The sequence below is a fragment of the Gossypium hirsutum genome, chromosome A10 (assembly GCF_007990345.1).
Source record: "Gossypium hirsutum isolate 1008001.06 chromosome A10, Gossypium_hirsutum_v2.1, whole genome shotgun sequence".
NCBI lineage: Eukaryota > Viridiplantae > Streptophyta > Magnoliopsida > Malvales > Malvaceae > Gossypium > Gossypium hirsutum.
Genome location: NC_053433.1, coordinates 20,652,669 through 20,666,880, shown reverse-complemented (window position 1 = coordinate 20,666,880; position 14,212 = coordinate 20,652,669).

The following is a 14,212-nucleotide window of genomic DNA, read 5'->3' as shown; positions in this document are numbered from 1 at the left end:
TCTAAAAAATTAAGGCATGACCATTCTCTCTCGATTCACAAACCTAATTCTACTAACTCCCGATTATTGGGATGTTACAGTGCCAAGGTGTGTTAACGGTTGGATTAGCTCTTATGAGCATTTAGTGTGTTTCAAATAATTGACTGTGTACTCATATCCATAAATCATTCATCAGGCATTGATTATTGATCGTATTAACATGTGAACGCTTCTTACTTATTGTGAAATGTGTTTGTCAGGAATTCTGATATTTAGTTATAACAGGGAGTTTATTCATTTAACTAATTATCTGAAATATTATGTTATTTTGGTAAGATTTATTATTTAATCGATGAGCTTACTAAGCTTTATTAAAGGTTACTCGTGTTTTATTATGCTAAATTGTAGATAACATTTTGTGGATAATCGAGCGATCGAATGAAATCGAAGAATCACACTATCCCAAAAACTCTTTTGGTAGAATTTTACAAACAAATTAGCTTATATGGCATGTATTAGGCAAATGATTATGATGTAATGTTTCAAAGCTATGCATGGTGGTATATTGAATGTATTTGAGTAGTAGGCTTATGGTGTGCTTAATATTCCTAGAATGTTTATTCACGGGCTGACATATAGCCTGTGACATAGCTGTGTAACCCAACTTCGAATGTTACATGGGCTAGCACACAACCAGCGACACGGCCGTGTGGCGTTATATCAAATGTTACACGAGCTAGCACAGGACCAGCAACACGACCATGTGGTATCATTTCGAAAGTTACACGGCTTGACACATGGGTAATGACATGGCTGTGTCTCGTACCATACAGTCTGGATCATGTCACACGACTTGGCCACATAGCTGTATGACCCCTGTTTGAAAATTTTAGTTTTTCCATGAATTTTTTATTTATTTCAAATTGGTCCCTGATTACTTCTAAATTGTCCCTAAGGCTTTGTAGGCTCGAATTAAGGCCCGTAATTGTATAATTGTTTTCATTTGAATTACATATGAATTTATTTAAATTAATTTGATAAATTATTGCTATATGTTGTGAAATGTTCTATTTTGCACAATAATACTCTGTAACCCTATTTCGGCGATGAAAATGAGTTATTGATGTTATATTTAGTGGTCTTAGAGTTTGTTTTAGCTGATTCTTGGACTGAATATTATGTGCTTAAAGTTTAGAATTTACATTCCATATAAATCAGTAATGTTCCAGATGTTACAAACCGTAGGAAAGTTCGATGGGCTACCCACTGAAGACCCGCGATTACATTTAAGACTTTTGCTAGAAGTATGTGATTCATTTAAACTGTAGGGTGTGATTCATTTAAATAGCAGGGTGTTCTTGAAGATACTCTAAGACTTAAGCTGTTTCCATATTCAGTAAAGGATTATGCTAGAGAATGGCTAAATGCTTTACCGTCGGGAATAGTGGCATCATGGAAAGATCTTTGCTAGAGTTTTTTTTTGGTATATCCCACCACGAGCATGTGTGTTTATTGTTTCATTTTTGTCTTTGCTTTCACCAAAACTTTTAAAGGCCAATTCACCCTATCTTGGCATTTTCGATTTGTTCCATCGAGTTAACATGAACTTGGAAAGATTCATAATCTTTTGCATGTTTTGATGTTGAGACAGTACAGGTCAAATCCTTCACATGTAATTACTTATTCTGAGGTTGAGATACAGCTTGATTTATCGTCTTCTTAAGAACTAGTTAGAATTTTAACACGAGAAGTAAAAGAACTTCGAAATAAAAGAGTACCATTGGTTAAAGTCTTATGGAATTGACATGGGGCCGAGGAAGTTACTTGGGAAATGGAAGAATCGATGAAATTCCAGTACTCGAACTTATTCACTGGTAATAAATTTTAGGGACAAAATTTTCGAAGGGGGAGAGTTGTAATAGTTTATTTTAAGTGGTATCAGAAACAATGGTTTCGTGACCACAATTCTGATGTATCAGTCCATAAATATTAATAATTTAATATTTACGAGGTCATCTAGGTTGTATTAAAATTTGGTTAAGAGATTGTGCCATTTATATAGTTAATTAAGTAAAAAAAAAACAAATCGTAAAACCTACAAAAGTAGAGTTCCATTAATTAAAAGTGCTAGATGTCTACTGAAAGGTAAAGTAAGGTATTTAAATGGTAATCATACCATTTAAGAGGTTAGTGGACAGTTTTGGGACTATGTTTGTTAAAAATTTGAGTAAAAATCATTAAGGGTAAATTCGTAATTTGGAAATAATATAGATTAAAGTGAAACCAAAGGAAATTTTAGCATTTTATCATCTTCTTCATCAAGTTTAGGCTGAAACCTTAAACAAAGAAGTAGAAAACATTCGACTAGCTTTGGTTCTCAAATTGGGTGAGTAAATTTCATCCTTTTTTAGTGATTTTTATGTTTTTGAGCTCGTATTAGCTTAATCTAGCTAACCCAAGGATCAATTTGTAAAATTTTTTAAACCTTATAATCTTTTGCATTGATGAGTTGAGTTGTTTATTGATTGTTTATGGAAGATTATTGAGTTTAATTGATAGTTAAGACGATTTTGTAAAGTTATTTTTGATAATTTTAATGTTTGAGGATTAAATTGCTAAATTAATAAAAATACAAGGACTTGATGTGAATTTTTTACAAATGTTGGCTATAATGAGAGTTATTAATATTCAGCTAGGATGGGTTTTCAATAAAAATGGTTAATTTTCATGATTGGGGCCTAGGGACTAAATTGAGTAAAAGTAAAATGTGAGGGAAAATTTGTGTAACGCCCTAATTTTCTTATTTCTGCTTCTGTGCAATTTTAACATAACTATGTATCTGCTTCAGTGGTTAAGTGTTTTGGGTGTGTGTGTGTGAGGTCCCAAGTTCAAGTCTTATCTTTAGCAATTTTTGTTGTTTTCGGATCTAAGCCTTATCTTTGTTCAGTGGGCTCATATTTAATTGCCTGTAATTTCACATCAAAATGAGCCTGTTGGTTCGAGTGGTAAAGGAGTTGGTTTGTTGGAGGTTTGGTGTTCGAATCTTAGCACGAGCATGAGTATTATTTTTACTCGGTTCTGTGATAAGAGTTTTGGTGGAATTAAAAGTCTGTAGTGATTGAGTTTGAGGGGTTAATGGGGGAGGAATTTGGGGGATTCGGATATTAACTAATTTTAAACTGTTTTTTTTTTCAAAATTTCATCTCCCCTCCAAAATTCCCAAAGATATTGATGTGAATTTTTCTTCTCCCTACTCTCTATCATTTTCTCTTTCATTTTCTTGTCGTTGATTTTGTTTTGTCTTTCTATCTACTGCCAAATTTTTGCGTTTCATTAGTTTGGTGCTTTTCGTGTGATATTGGTAAGTTTGGTGGGTGCGATTCTTGTTTTGATTAAATGAATCATTGGTTAATAGAGTTCGTTTTATGTTTAGGAGAGGATCAAGGGGCTGGGGGCTGTTAATTGGCACTCTAGTAGTGTGAAATCATCGTTGTTCATTCAAAGGTAAGGGTTTTGGTAAATTAAAGAGGTGCCTATTTTGATATGGTTTGGTTTAGTCACACTTTTTAAACGACTAATATGATCAATTTGCTGGACAATTATAGGTTCTAATGGTCTTGGGACTGCGTTGCTGCGAAAACGTACCAGTTGTGTACCCAAGACGCGAAAATCTGAGTTTCGATGAAAGATAAAAAACTGCACTATCGACTCCACATGGGCATGTGAGCACCAGCGTGGATGGTCGAGTGCGAGACACAATCGTGTGGTCGACAAAGACATGGCCGTGTGCAACACATGACTGGTGTGGATGCTCAAGTGTGACCATATGGGCCACACGGGCTAGGCCAAGTTGGGCGTGTGGGCCTACACGGACATATCACATGGGTGTGTGGATTCTGGGCCAGGCCGTGTGGGCTACAAGGGCAAAGGCCAATTTAGGCATGTGGGCCACACGAGCATGTGGGCCTATAATTCTGAAATTTTTCCTAGGGTCACACGGGTCGCTCTGATCGACTGTGGGCCTACTGTAGGGTCGGTAAGGGCTAACTAAACCTTAATTTGTATGCTAGCATATTCTGACAGACTGATTTGTGTAAGATACTAAATGTATGCTTGACTATATTGATGTATGTGTATCTATTATTTGCAAAAAACATTTTGAGCATGTTATATCTGCATCTGATTTCTGTATCTGTTATTGGGGTGGGATTTATATGTATGGAGGAAGTGTTCTGATCGGTGTTAATCGCCTATATCCTAGCAGCCTGGCTACATATATATTCTAATATGTGTCTTAAAGGCACAATGTGGTGTGTAGGGATGGGTGGGTGTTTTAAACCCCACATGATGTGATTGGATGGTCGAAGATGGTGCGTAGAGGATGGGGGTAGGATTTATGCATATCTGTATCTGTAATCTGAATCTAGATCTAATTCTAAATCTTAAACTGTATCTGCTTCTGACTGTGAATCTAAATCTATATGCTTGTATGCTTAATTCTGTGGGTTACACACTGAGTTTACGTAAACTTATATTTGTTGTCTGTTCTGTTCAGGTAATCCACAGACCTAGGCGGATAGGTGCGACGGAGACTTGGCGGTGACCACACGACCGTAATCTAGTTAAAGATTTAATTTGTGGATTAATTATGATTTTGGTTTTACTTTGAGAGTTGTAATTTTCTAGGACTTTCTGGACTTTTTGGGTTTATAACTGCTAGATTCGGTTTTATATGTTGTTAAACTGTTTGCTTAAACAAAATGTTTTTCCTCTAAAAATGAAAACTTATACGCAAACAAAGGTTTTTCTAAACCACGACTGCATTTTCAAATGATAATAGTTTAATTCTTCCGCTGTAATAAGTTTTAGCAAATGGACTAATTAAACGGTGTTTTCAATTAAAAATGTGAATGTTTTGACGAGACAAACTCCATTTTCAAAACCCCTATATAACAGCCCGATTTAGACCCTAGTTGAAACAGTGGTTTTGAGACCACAAATCTGAGTCAAAAAATATTTTAATATTATTTTTGGTGTTTACAGTATGTGAATTAATATGTGTGAAAGTTTCCTGTGAAATTTTTATCGTTTGTGTGGTCGATTTTATAAAAGGACTTAATTGCGTAAAATGCAAAAATGCTAGCTATTTGTTAAAATGCTAAATTGTTATGGCTTCTATTATGTGGAGTCATTATGTTGTAAATTGACCATTAAATATTTGAGTGGACAAATACTTAAGGTTAAAATAATAAAAAGTAAAATAACATGAAATAAAATAAAACAAAAACTAAAATGGCCATGCATTCATCTTTCTTGGCTGAAACTTAAGAAGAAAATAAAGCTTTGAAAGCTTTGAATATTCAGCACCTTTGGAAGATTGATTCGGGTATGTGTTTTGCTCGGTTTTTGATAATTTTTTCGTTTTTTAGATCGTTGCTTCGAATACTAGCTAGCTCATGTTTGAATTTTTGCATTTGTTAATGTATTCATGAATTTCCATTGATGATAGCTTGTGGTTTTTGTTGTTTGATGATGAAAAATAAATATATATTGTTAGATTATCATGTTTAATTAACTTATTTTTGGTAAAAAAGTGTGTATTAAGGATTAAATTGTGAAATTTGAAAATTTAGGGGTCAAAATGTGAAATAAATGAAAGAATTGGGCTGCTAGAGACTTAGTAAAATTTGGCTAAGCTTGGGTGTGGTGAAATTTTAAATATTTTGTGTTTTCTGAAATAGGGACTAAATTGTGAAAAATGTGAAATGTTAGGGGAAAAAGTGTAATTTACTCATTCATGTGTTTATGGATGAATTTTAATTAATATTTGATTAAAAAAAGTTAAATTTGTATTCATTTAGATCAAGAAAAGAGGAAATAGGATTTGGATCGGGAGAAATCAAAAGTTGTCGATTATAATGAGATTGTTCCTATTCGGCCTAGCTGAAATTATAATGCTAATGTTCATTTAATAATATTTGCTTATGACTTACTAAGCTATTTAAGCTTACTATGTTTGTGTTCATTAGTTGTTTTATAGATTTTGGAAACTAGTTATGAGCCCAGGGATTGTCAAGGAATTTCATCACACTATCGATCGCTTTTTTGGTATTTTATAAGTTTGAACTTTGAACCTATGACATGTATAGGCTAGATAATATGTTTGAACTTGAAGTGTGTATATAATTAGCCATGCGAAAATGGCTTGATTATAATGCTAATGGGTGTAAATTCAGTCATGGTTTAAGCATATATGGAAAGTGATCTCATGGTATATATGTTGTAGTGGTTGGTCATGTGTTTCGGCAATGAGGTAAATGATGGATGCTTGTTGAGTTATAGTATGTAATATATTATTTAAGTAATATGCATGTCATATATGTATGGTGTGCTTGGTATATGCTTACAGTTTAAAGTAATGATATGTATGGCTTATGATTGTTCATTATGGTAAACTTGACATATTGGTATGTTTTGCAATTGTTGATTTTTATGATTTGGCTCAAACGAAGTAAACATGGTTGATGGATATATATATTCTGGTTATGGCTTAATATTAGCTTATTTGGAATGTATGATTTGTATTATGAATTAGTTCAATTTAGTAAGCTTAATACATAGTATATATGTTTGTGATGTTTGTTATATGATTCAGTAAAGGGGTAATGATAAGCATAATGTATATTCGGCCATGATACTAATTTATATTAGAAGTGTGTTCATGGCATATTTTATGTGATGGAATGGTATGATTATTGTGTATATATTTGATGATTGAAATTATGACCATTTGGATAGTTAGAAATGTTAAGTTAATGTTTATAAACGACTAGTCATAAGTAAAATAAGTGTACATACAAACGATATGATCATGTGTAGTTGGTTATTTAGATCCGGCTTGTGATGGCTAATAATGATCATGATTTGTAACGACAAAGTTAGCTTAATATTGAATGGTAAAAATTTTTTTGTGCTACTTTTGAACCTAAATTTGATAGCCGAAATAGGTGAGGAGGGAATTGGTTATTTGAGTGCAATTTATGCATGATAATTAGCATGCGAATGGGGTGTACTATGTTTTGTATTTTGTGCTCATATAGTGGTTCATAGTGATAGGCTAAAATGCGAATTATATATGTTGCACTAAAGTTATGTTTGGCCATATGATAATGATACTAAGGTCGCATATGTGTTTGGACAATAATTGGTGTGTAATAGTTTGTTTGGTCTTTAACATGCGCACATGCAGAGTTAAGGAAATGATATGTTTGATATTTGTCAAATTAAATAGATATATTGGCATGTATTCAATATATATTTGAATGTCTTAATGTATGCACATGGAATTTGTCATGTATTAAGCTATATTATAATTTGATTATTAGAATGCTACAAAAGGAGATGTACATATGATTCATATAATTGAGTTTATATTACCTTAAACATGAATAGTAATGAATGACTCTCCTAAGCTGTGTATTGTTTGGTAATACCTCGTAACCCTAATCCGGCGACGGATATGAATTAGGGGTGTTAGATTTTATTGGTATCAGAGCTGCGGTTTAGTTGATTTTAAGACTAACGTAGCGCATGTGAGTCTAGCTATAGATGCCATATTCTTATATTGGGGATAGTGTGATGATTCCTGACATTGAAAAATGTGTTTTTGTATAGTAAATGGATCTCGATCGAGCCGTAGCTGATGATGTTGAAAGTATAGCGCCTACTCCCGTTCAAAGGACAGCGCTGGCTGATTCTAGGTCGATTTCGAGTAAGCAAGAGGGAGAGGCTAAACAAGCCTTCTTCCAAATGATGAATTAGTGGTTCATGGAGTTTGTACGAATGAATCCGGCTGCTCAACAACCTCCACCCTTGCCTAATTCTCCTTGGGTACCTGTAATACCTCAAGTTATTGATTCGATGAGATTAAATAAACCCCCAGTTGATAAAATCAGAAAATACGGAGCTGAAGAATTTAGAGCCACTGTTATGACAATGCTGAGCGAGCTAAATTCTGGCTTGATAATACTATCCGTGTGATTGATGAGCTATCCTGTACCCCTGACGAATGTATTAAATGTGTTGTATCTTTGCTTTGAGATTTTGCGTATCACTGGTGGAATACACTAATACCGGTGGTTTCAAAAGAGCGGGTTACCTGGGAGTTCTTTCAGAGTGAATTCTGGAAGAAATATATCAGCCAGAGATTTATAGATCAAAAATGAAAAGAATTCCTTGATTTAAAATAGGGCCGCATAACAGTGAAAGAATACAAACGAGAATTTAGGAGACTCAGCAGATATGCCCGGGAATGTGTATCGACCGAAGTAATAATTTGTAAAAGATTTGAAGACTGGTTGAATGAAGACATTAAACTGCTAGTCGGTATTTTGGAAATAAAAGAGTTTGTGGTACTAGTTGAGGGAGCATGCAAAGCTGAAGAGCTCGGGAAAGAGAAGAGAAATGCTGATTCCAAAGCTAGAGATTTATGAAAGAGATCATCGAGTAGGTCATTTCAGTCAGCATCAAAGAAATTTCAGGATGATTTTAGCCGTTCAAAGGCTACTATGGGTTATTCTAGACTGGATCGAGATAGACCACCTGTGAGTTCAAAAGCCTCCTCGATTGCTAGTGTTGGTAACGTTTGGCCGAACCGACCTGAGTACAGACATTGTGGTAAATGACATCCTAGCGACTGTAGATTAAATGATCAGGCCCATTTTAAATGTGGATCGATGGATCACTTCATTCGTGATGCCCTGCGTTAGTTGAACAAAACACAGTGCAGAATACGAGACCGAGTAACATGTCAGCTCGAGGTAGACCACCAAGAAATATGGGTAATATGAGTAGCAGTCAGAGAGGAATTAAAGACATAGCTGTTAGATCTGAGGCTCGCGCACCTGCCAGAGCTTATGCTATTCGCGCTCGCGAAGAGGCTTCATCCCTAGATGTTATTACTGTTACTTTCACTCTATATGATACTAATGTTGTTGCATTGATTGATCATGGATTGACTCATTCTTATGTATGTGAGAATTTAGTATCCAGTAAGGCTTTGCCTGTAGAGTCTACTGAGTTTGTGATTAGAGTATCGAACCCCTTAAGCCGGTATGTCTTGGTTGATAAAGTATGCAAGAATTGTCTGTTGATGATTCGAAATTCATGTTTTTCGGCCGATTTGATGTTGTTTCCATTTGACGAGTTTGATAAAGTTCTGGGTATGGATTGGCTAACATTTCATGATGTTGTTGTGAACTGCAATCGGAGGATTATTGATTTGCGATACCAGAATGGTGAGATAATTTGGATTGAGTCTAATGATCTAAATGGTTTACCGGCAGTGATTTCTTTGGTGCTAGCTAGGAAATATGTGAGAAAGGGTTGTGAAGCTTACTTTGCTTATGTACTCGACTCTAAAGTGATTGAAATGAAGATTGAATCTGTACCAATTGTGTACGAGTATCCGGATGTGTTTCTTGAAGAGTTACCAACTTTGTTGCCAATCCGAGAGGTAGAGTTTGGTATTAAGTTAGTACCGGGGAAAACTCCAATATCGATAGCTCCGTACAGAATGGCACTGACCGAATTAAAAGAATTGAAAGCTCAGTTGTAAGAATTGACAGATAGAGGCTTCGCACGATCAAGTTTTTCTCCCTAGGGTGCACCAATTTTGTTTGTGAAAAATAAAGACGAAACTATGAGAATGTGCATTGACTACCGATAGCTCAATAAAAAAACTATAAAGAATAAATATCCTCTGCCAGGAATTGATGATTTGTTCGATCAGTTGAAAGGGGCTATAGTGTTTTCAAAGATTGATTTGAGATTGGGTTATTATCAGCTGCGGGTTGAAGACTCCAATGTGTCAAAAACTACTTTCTGCATAAGGTAAGGACACTACGAGTTTCTGGTTATGCCATTCAGACTTACAAATGCACTTGCTACTTTTATGGAGCTAATGAATCTGATTTTCAGACAGTATTTGAATCGATTTGTGGTTGTGTTTATAGATGACATCTTGATATATTCCCGTAACGAATCCGAGCATGCCGAACATATAAGAATAGTGCTACAGACTTTACGTGATAAGTAGTTGTATGTGAAGTTCAATAAATATGAATTCTGGTTATGAAAAGTCAGTTTTCTGGGACATGTTGTATCAGCATCGGTTGTTAGAGTTGATCTGAGCAAAATTTTCGCAATTCTAGATTGGAAGACTCTGAGGAATGTTACCGAAGTCCAAAGTTTTCTGGGACTCATCGGTTATAATAGACTGTACGTAAAAGGTTTCTCTATGATTGCAACCCCGATGATGAGACTACTTCAGAAAGATGTTAAGTTCGAGTGGTCAAAAAAGTAACAGGAAAGTTTTGATCAGTTGAAATCTTTGTTGACAGAAGCTCTAGTGCTAGTTCAGCCAGAGTTAGGTAAAGAATTTGTAATCTATAGTGATGTGTCTTTGAATGGTTTGAGCTGTGTTTTGATGCAAGAAGGCAAAGTCATAGCTTATGCCTCGAGACAGTTAAAGCCGCATGAAAAGAATTACCCAATGCACGATCTGGAATTGGCAGCTATTGTGTTTGCATTGAAGATTTGGCTCCACTATCTGTTTGGTGAGAAATGTCATGTCTATTCTAATCACAAAAGCTTAAAATATTTGATGACTTAGAAAGATCTGAATCTATGACAACGAAGATGGTTAGAATTGTTAAATGATTACGAGTTAGTGACTAACTACCATCCCGGAAAGGCCAAAGTTGTTGCTGATGCTTTAAGTCAAAAATCCTTGTTTGCTCTTCATGCTATCAATACACATTTGGCTCTATTTGATGATGGCTCGATTGTAGCAGAGTTGAATGCGAGACCATTACTTATGCAGTAGATTTGAGAAGCTCAGAAAGTTGATAATGTATTGTTAGCAAAACGAGCTCAATGTGATTTGAATACTGATTCAGACCTTCGAATTGATGTTGGGGGTTGTTTGAGGTTCTGAGACCGAATTTGTTTTTTGAGAAATTTAGAGTTTATTCAAATAATTTTAAATGAAGCTCACAGTATCAGTTATCTGATCACCCGGGAAGTACAAAAATGTACAATGATCTAAAACAGTTTTACTGGTGGCCTGGTATGAAGCAAGATAGCTCTGAATTTGTTTCGAAATGTTTAATCTGTCAGCAAGTCAAAGCTAAGCATCAGGTACCGTCTGGGTTATTGCAGCCGATTATGATTCTCGAGTGGAAATGGGACAGAATCACGATGAATTTTGTATCGGGTTTGCCTTTGTTACCGAGTAAGAAAGATGCAATCTGGATAGTTGTTGATAGACTGACTAAATCATCTCATTTCATTCCAGTGTGCACAGATTATTCACTTGATAAGCTTGCTGAATTGTACATTTCTCAGGTTATGAAATTGCACAGTACCTATTTCTATTGTTTCAGATAGAGATCCGAGATTCACATCACGGTTTTGGAAAAAACTGCAAGATGCATTAGGTACGAAGCTATATTTTAGTACTTCTTTTCATCCGCAGTCAGATGGTCAATCCGAGCGAATTATTCAGATACTCGAAGATATGTTGAGATGTTGCATTCTTGAGTTTGAAGGCACATGGGAACTATACCTGCCACAGATGGAATTTGTGTATAATAACAGTTTTCAATCAAGTATAAAAATGGCACCTTATGAAGCTTTATACATTCGTAAATGCCGAACACCTTTGTATTGAACTGAGCTCAGTGAGAATAAGATACATGGGGTCGATTTGATCAAAGAGACTGGACAGAAAGTAAAAAGTGATTCGTAATAGTTTGAAAGCAGCGTCAGTTCGTCAAAAATAGTATGCAGACTTAAGATGGAAAGATATTGAATTTCAGATCTGGGATAAAGTGTTTTTGAAAGTCTCACCATCTCCGATTCGATCGTAAAGGCAAACTGAGTCTGAGATTCATTGGGCCGTTTCAGATTATTGAGCGTATCAGGCCGGTTGCTTACAGATTGTTGTTGCCATTTGAGTAGAAAAGATTCATAATGTATTTCACGTATCGATGCTTTGATGATATCGATCTGATCCCTCGCATGTGATTTAACCGTCTGATATTGAAATTAAGCCTGTTATGACATACGAAGAAGAACCGATCCAGATTTTAGATCGCGAGGTTAAAAAATTGAGGAATAAGAAATTTTCTTTAGTAAAAGTAGTATGCATCGACATGGGGTAGAAGAAGCTACGTGGGAGCCCAAGGATGCTATGAGAGAACAATACCCAAACCTTTTCGCTGGTAAGATTTTTGGGGACGAAAGCCGCTAAGGGGAGAGAGTTGTAACAACCCAGTTTAGACCCTAGTTGGAACAGTAGTTTCGGGACCACAAATTCGAGTAAAAATATTTTAATATTATTTTTGGTGTTTACAGTATGTTCGAAACAGTGGTTTTAGGACCACTAATTCAAGTAAAAAATATTTTAATATTATTTTTGGTGTTTACAGTATGTGAATTAATATGTATGAAAGTTTCGTGTGAAAATTTTATTGTTTGTGTGCTCGATTTTATAAAAGGACTTAATTGCGTAAAATGTAGAAGTGGCTAGCTATTTGTTAAAGTGCTACATTGTTATGGCTTTTATTATGTGGAATCCTTATGTTGTAAATTGACCATTAAATATTTGAGTGGACAAATATGGACAACCATTATATAGTTTCTAATTAAATACTTAAGGTTAAAATAGTAAAATGTAAAATAACATGAAATAAAATAAAACAAAAACTAAAATGGCCATGCATTCATCTTTCTTGGCCGAAACATAAGAAGAAAATAAAGCTTTGAAAGCTTTGAATATTCGACACCTTTGGATGCTTGATTCAGGTATGTGTTTTACTCGGTTTTTAATAATTTTTACGTTTTTGAGGTCGTTGCTTCGAATACTAGCTAGCCCATGTTTGAATTTTTGAATTTATTAATGTATTCATGAATTTCCATTGATGATAGCTTGTGTTTTTTGTTGTTTGATGATGAAAAATAAATATATGTTGTTAGATTATCATGTTTAATTAAGTGATTTTTGGTAAAAATATGTATTAAGGATTAAATTGTAAAATTTGAAAATTTAGGGGTCAAAACATGAAATAAATGAAAGAATTGGGCTGCTAGGGACCTTAGTAAAATTCATCTATGCTTGGGAGTGGTGAAATTTTGAATATTTTGTGTTTTGTGAAGTAGGGACTAAATTGTGAAAAATGTGAAATGTTAGGGTCAAAAGTGTAATTTTCTCATTTATGTGTTTATGGATGAATTTGAATGAATATATGATTAAAAAATTTAAATTTGTATTAATTTAGATCAAGAAAAGAGGAAATCAGATTTGGATCGGGAGAAATCAAAAGTTGTCGATTAGTCATACCAGTCCGTTCGTCTCCATACGAGGTAAGTTCATAAGTGAATAAATGATGTTAACTTGAATGTATTTATTATGTACATAGTCGAATTAAATTGTTTGTATGTATAACTACATTGTTGAATTGAATTTAGCATGGAATGATTTATTACGAGCATGAATCGATCGAATTACGAAGTCCAAAAGCTCTGTACGAACCTTAGGAATAGTTAGGATACATATGTCATGACATAGGACTCCGATATGTGATTTTGTGTATGACCACGTTTGGGACGTTGGCATCAATTTGAGATTTACATGTAAGACCATGTCTGGGACATTGGCATCGTATATGATTTCAAGTATGTGCAAAGTTAAATGTTCATGAAAATAAGGTAAGTACAGTACTTGTGATGATGATATAAACTATGCATGTTAATAGAGTGATTTATAAGTATATGAGATTGTTCATATTTGGCCTAGTTGAAATTATAATGCTAATGTTCATTTAATAATTTTATTTTCTTATGACTTGCTAAGCTATTTAAGCTTACTATGTGTGTGGTCGTTAGTTGTTTTATAGATTTTGGAAGCTAGTTTGAGCTCAGAGATCATCAAAGAACTTCATCACACTATCGATCGCTTTTTCAGTAGTTTATAAGTTTGAAGTTTGAACCTATGGCATGTATAGGCTAGATAATATGTTTGATCTTGAAGTATGTATATGTTTAGCCATGCGAAAATGGCTTGATTAAAATGCTAATGGTTGTGTAAATTCGGTCATGGTTTAAGCTTATATGGAAAGTAATCTCATGGTATATATGTTGTGGTGCTTGGTCATGTGTTTCAGCAATGAGG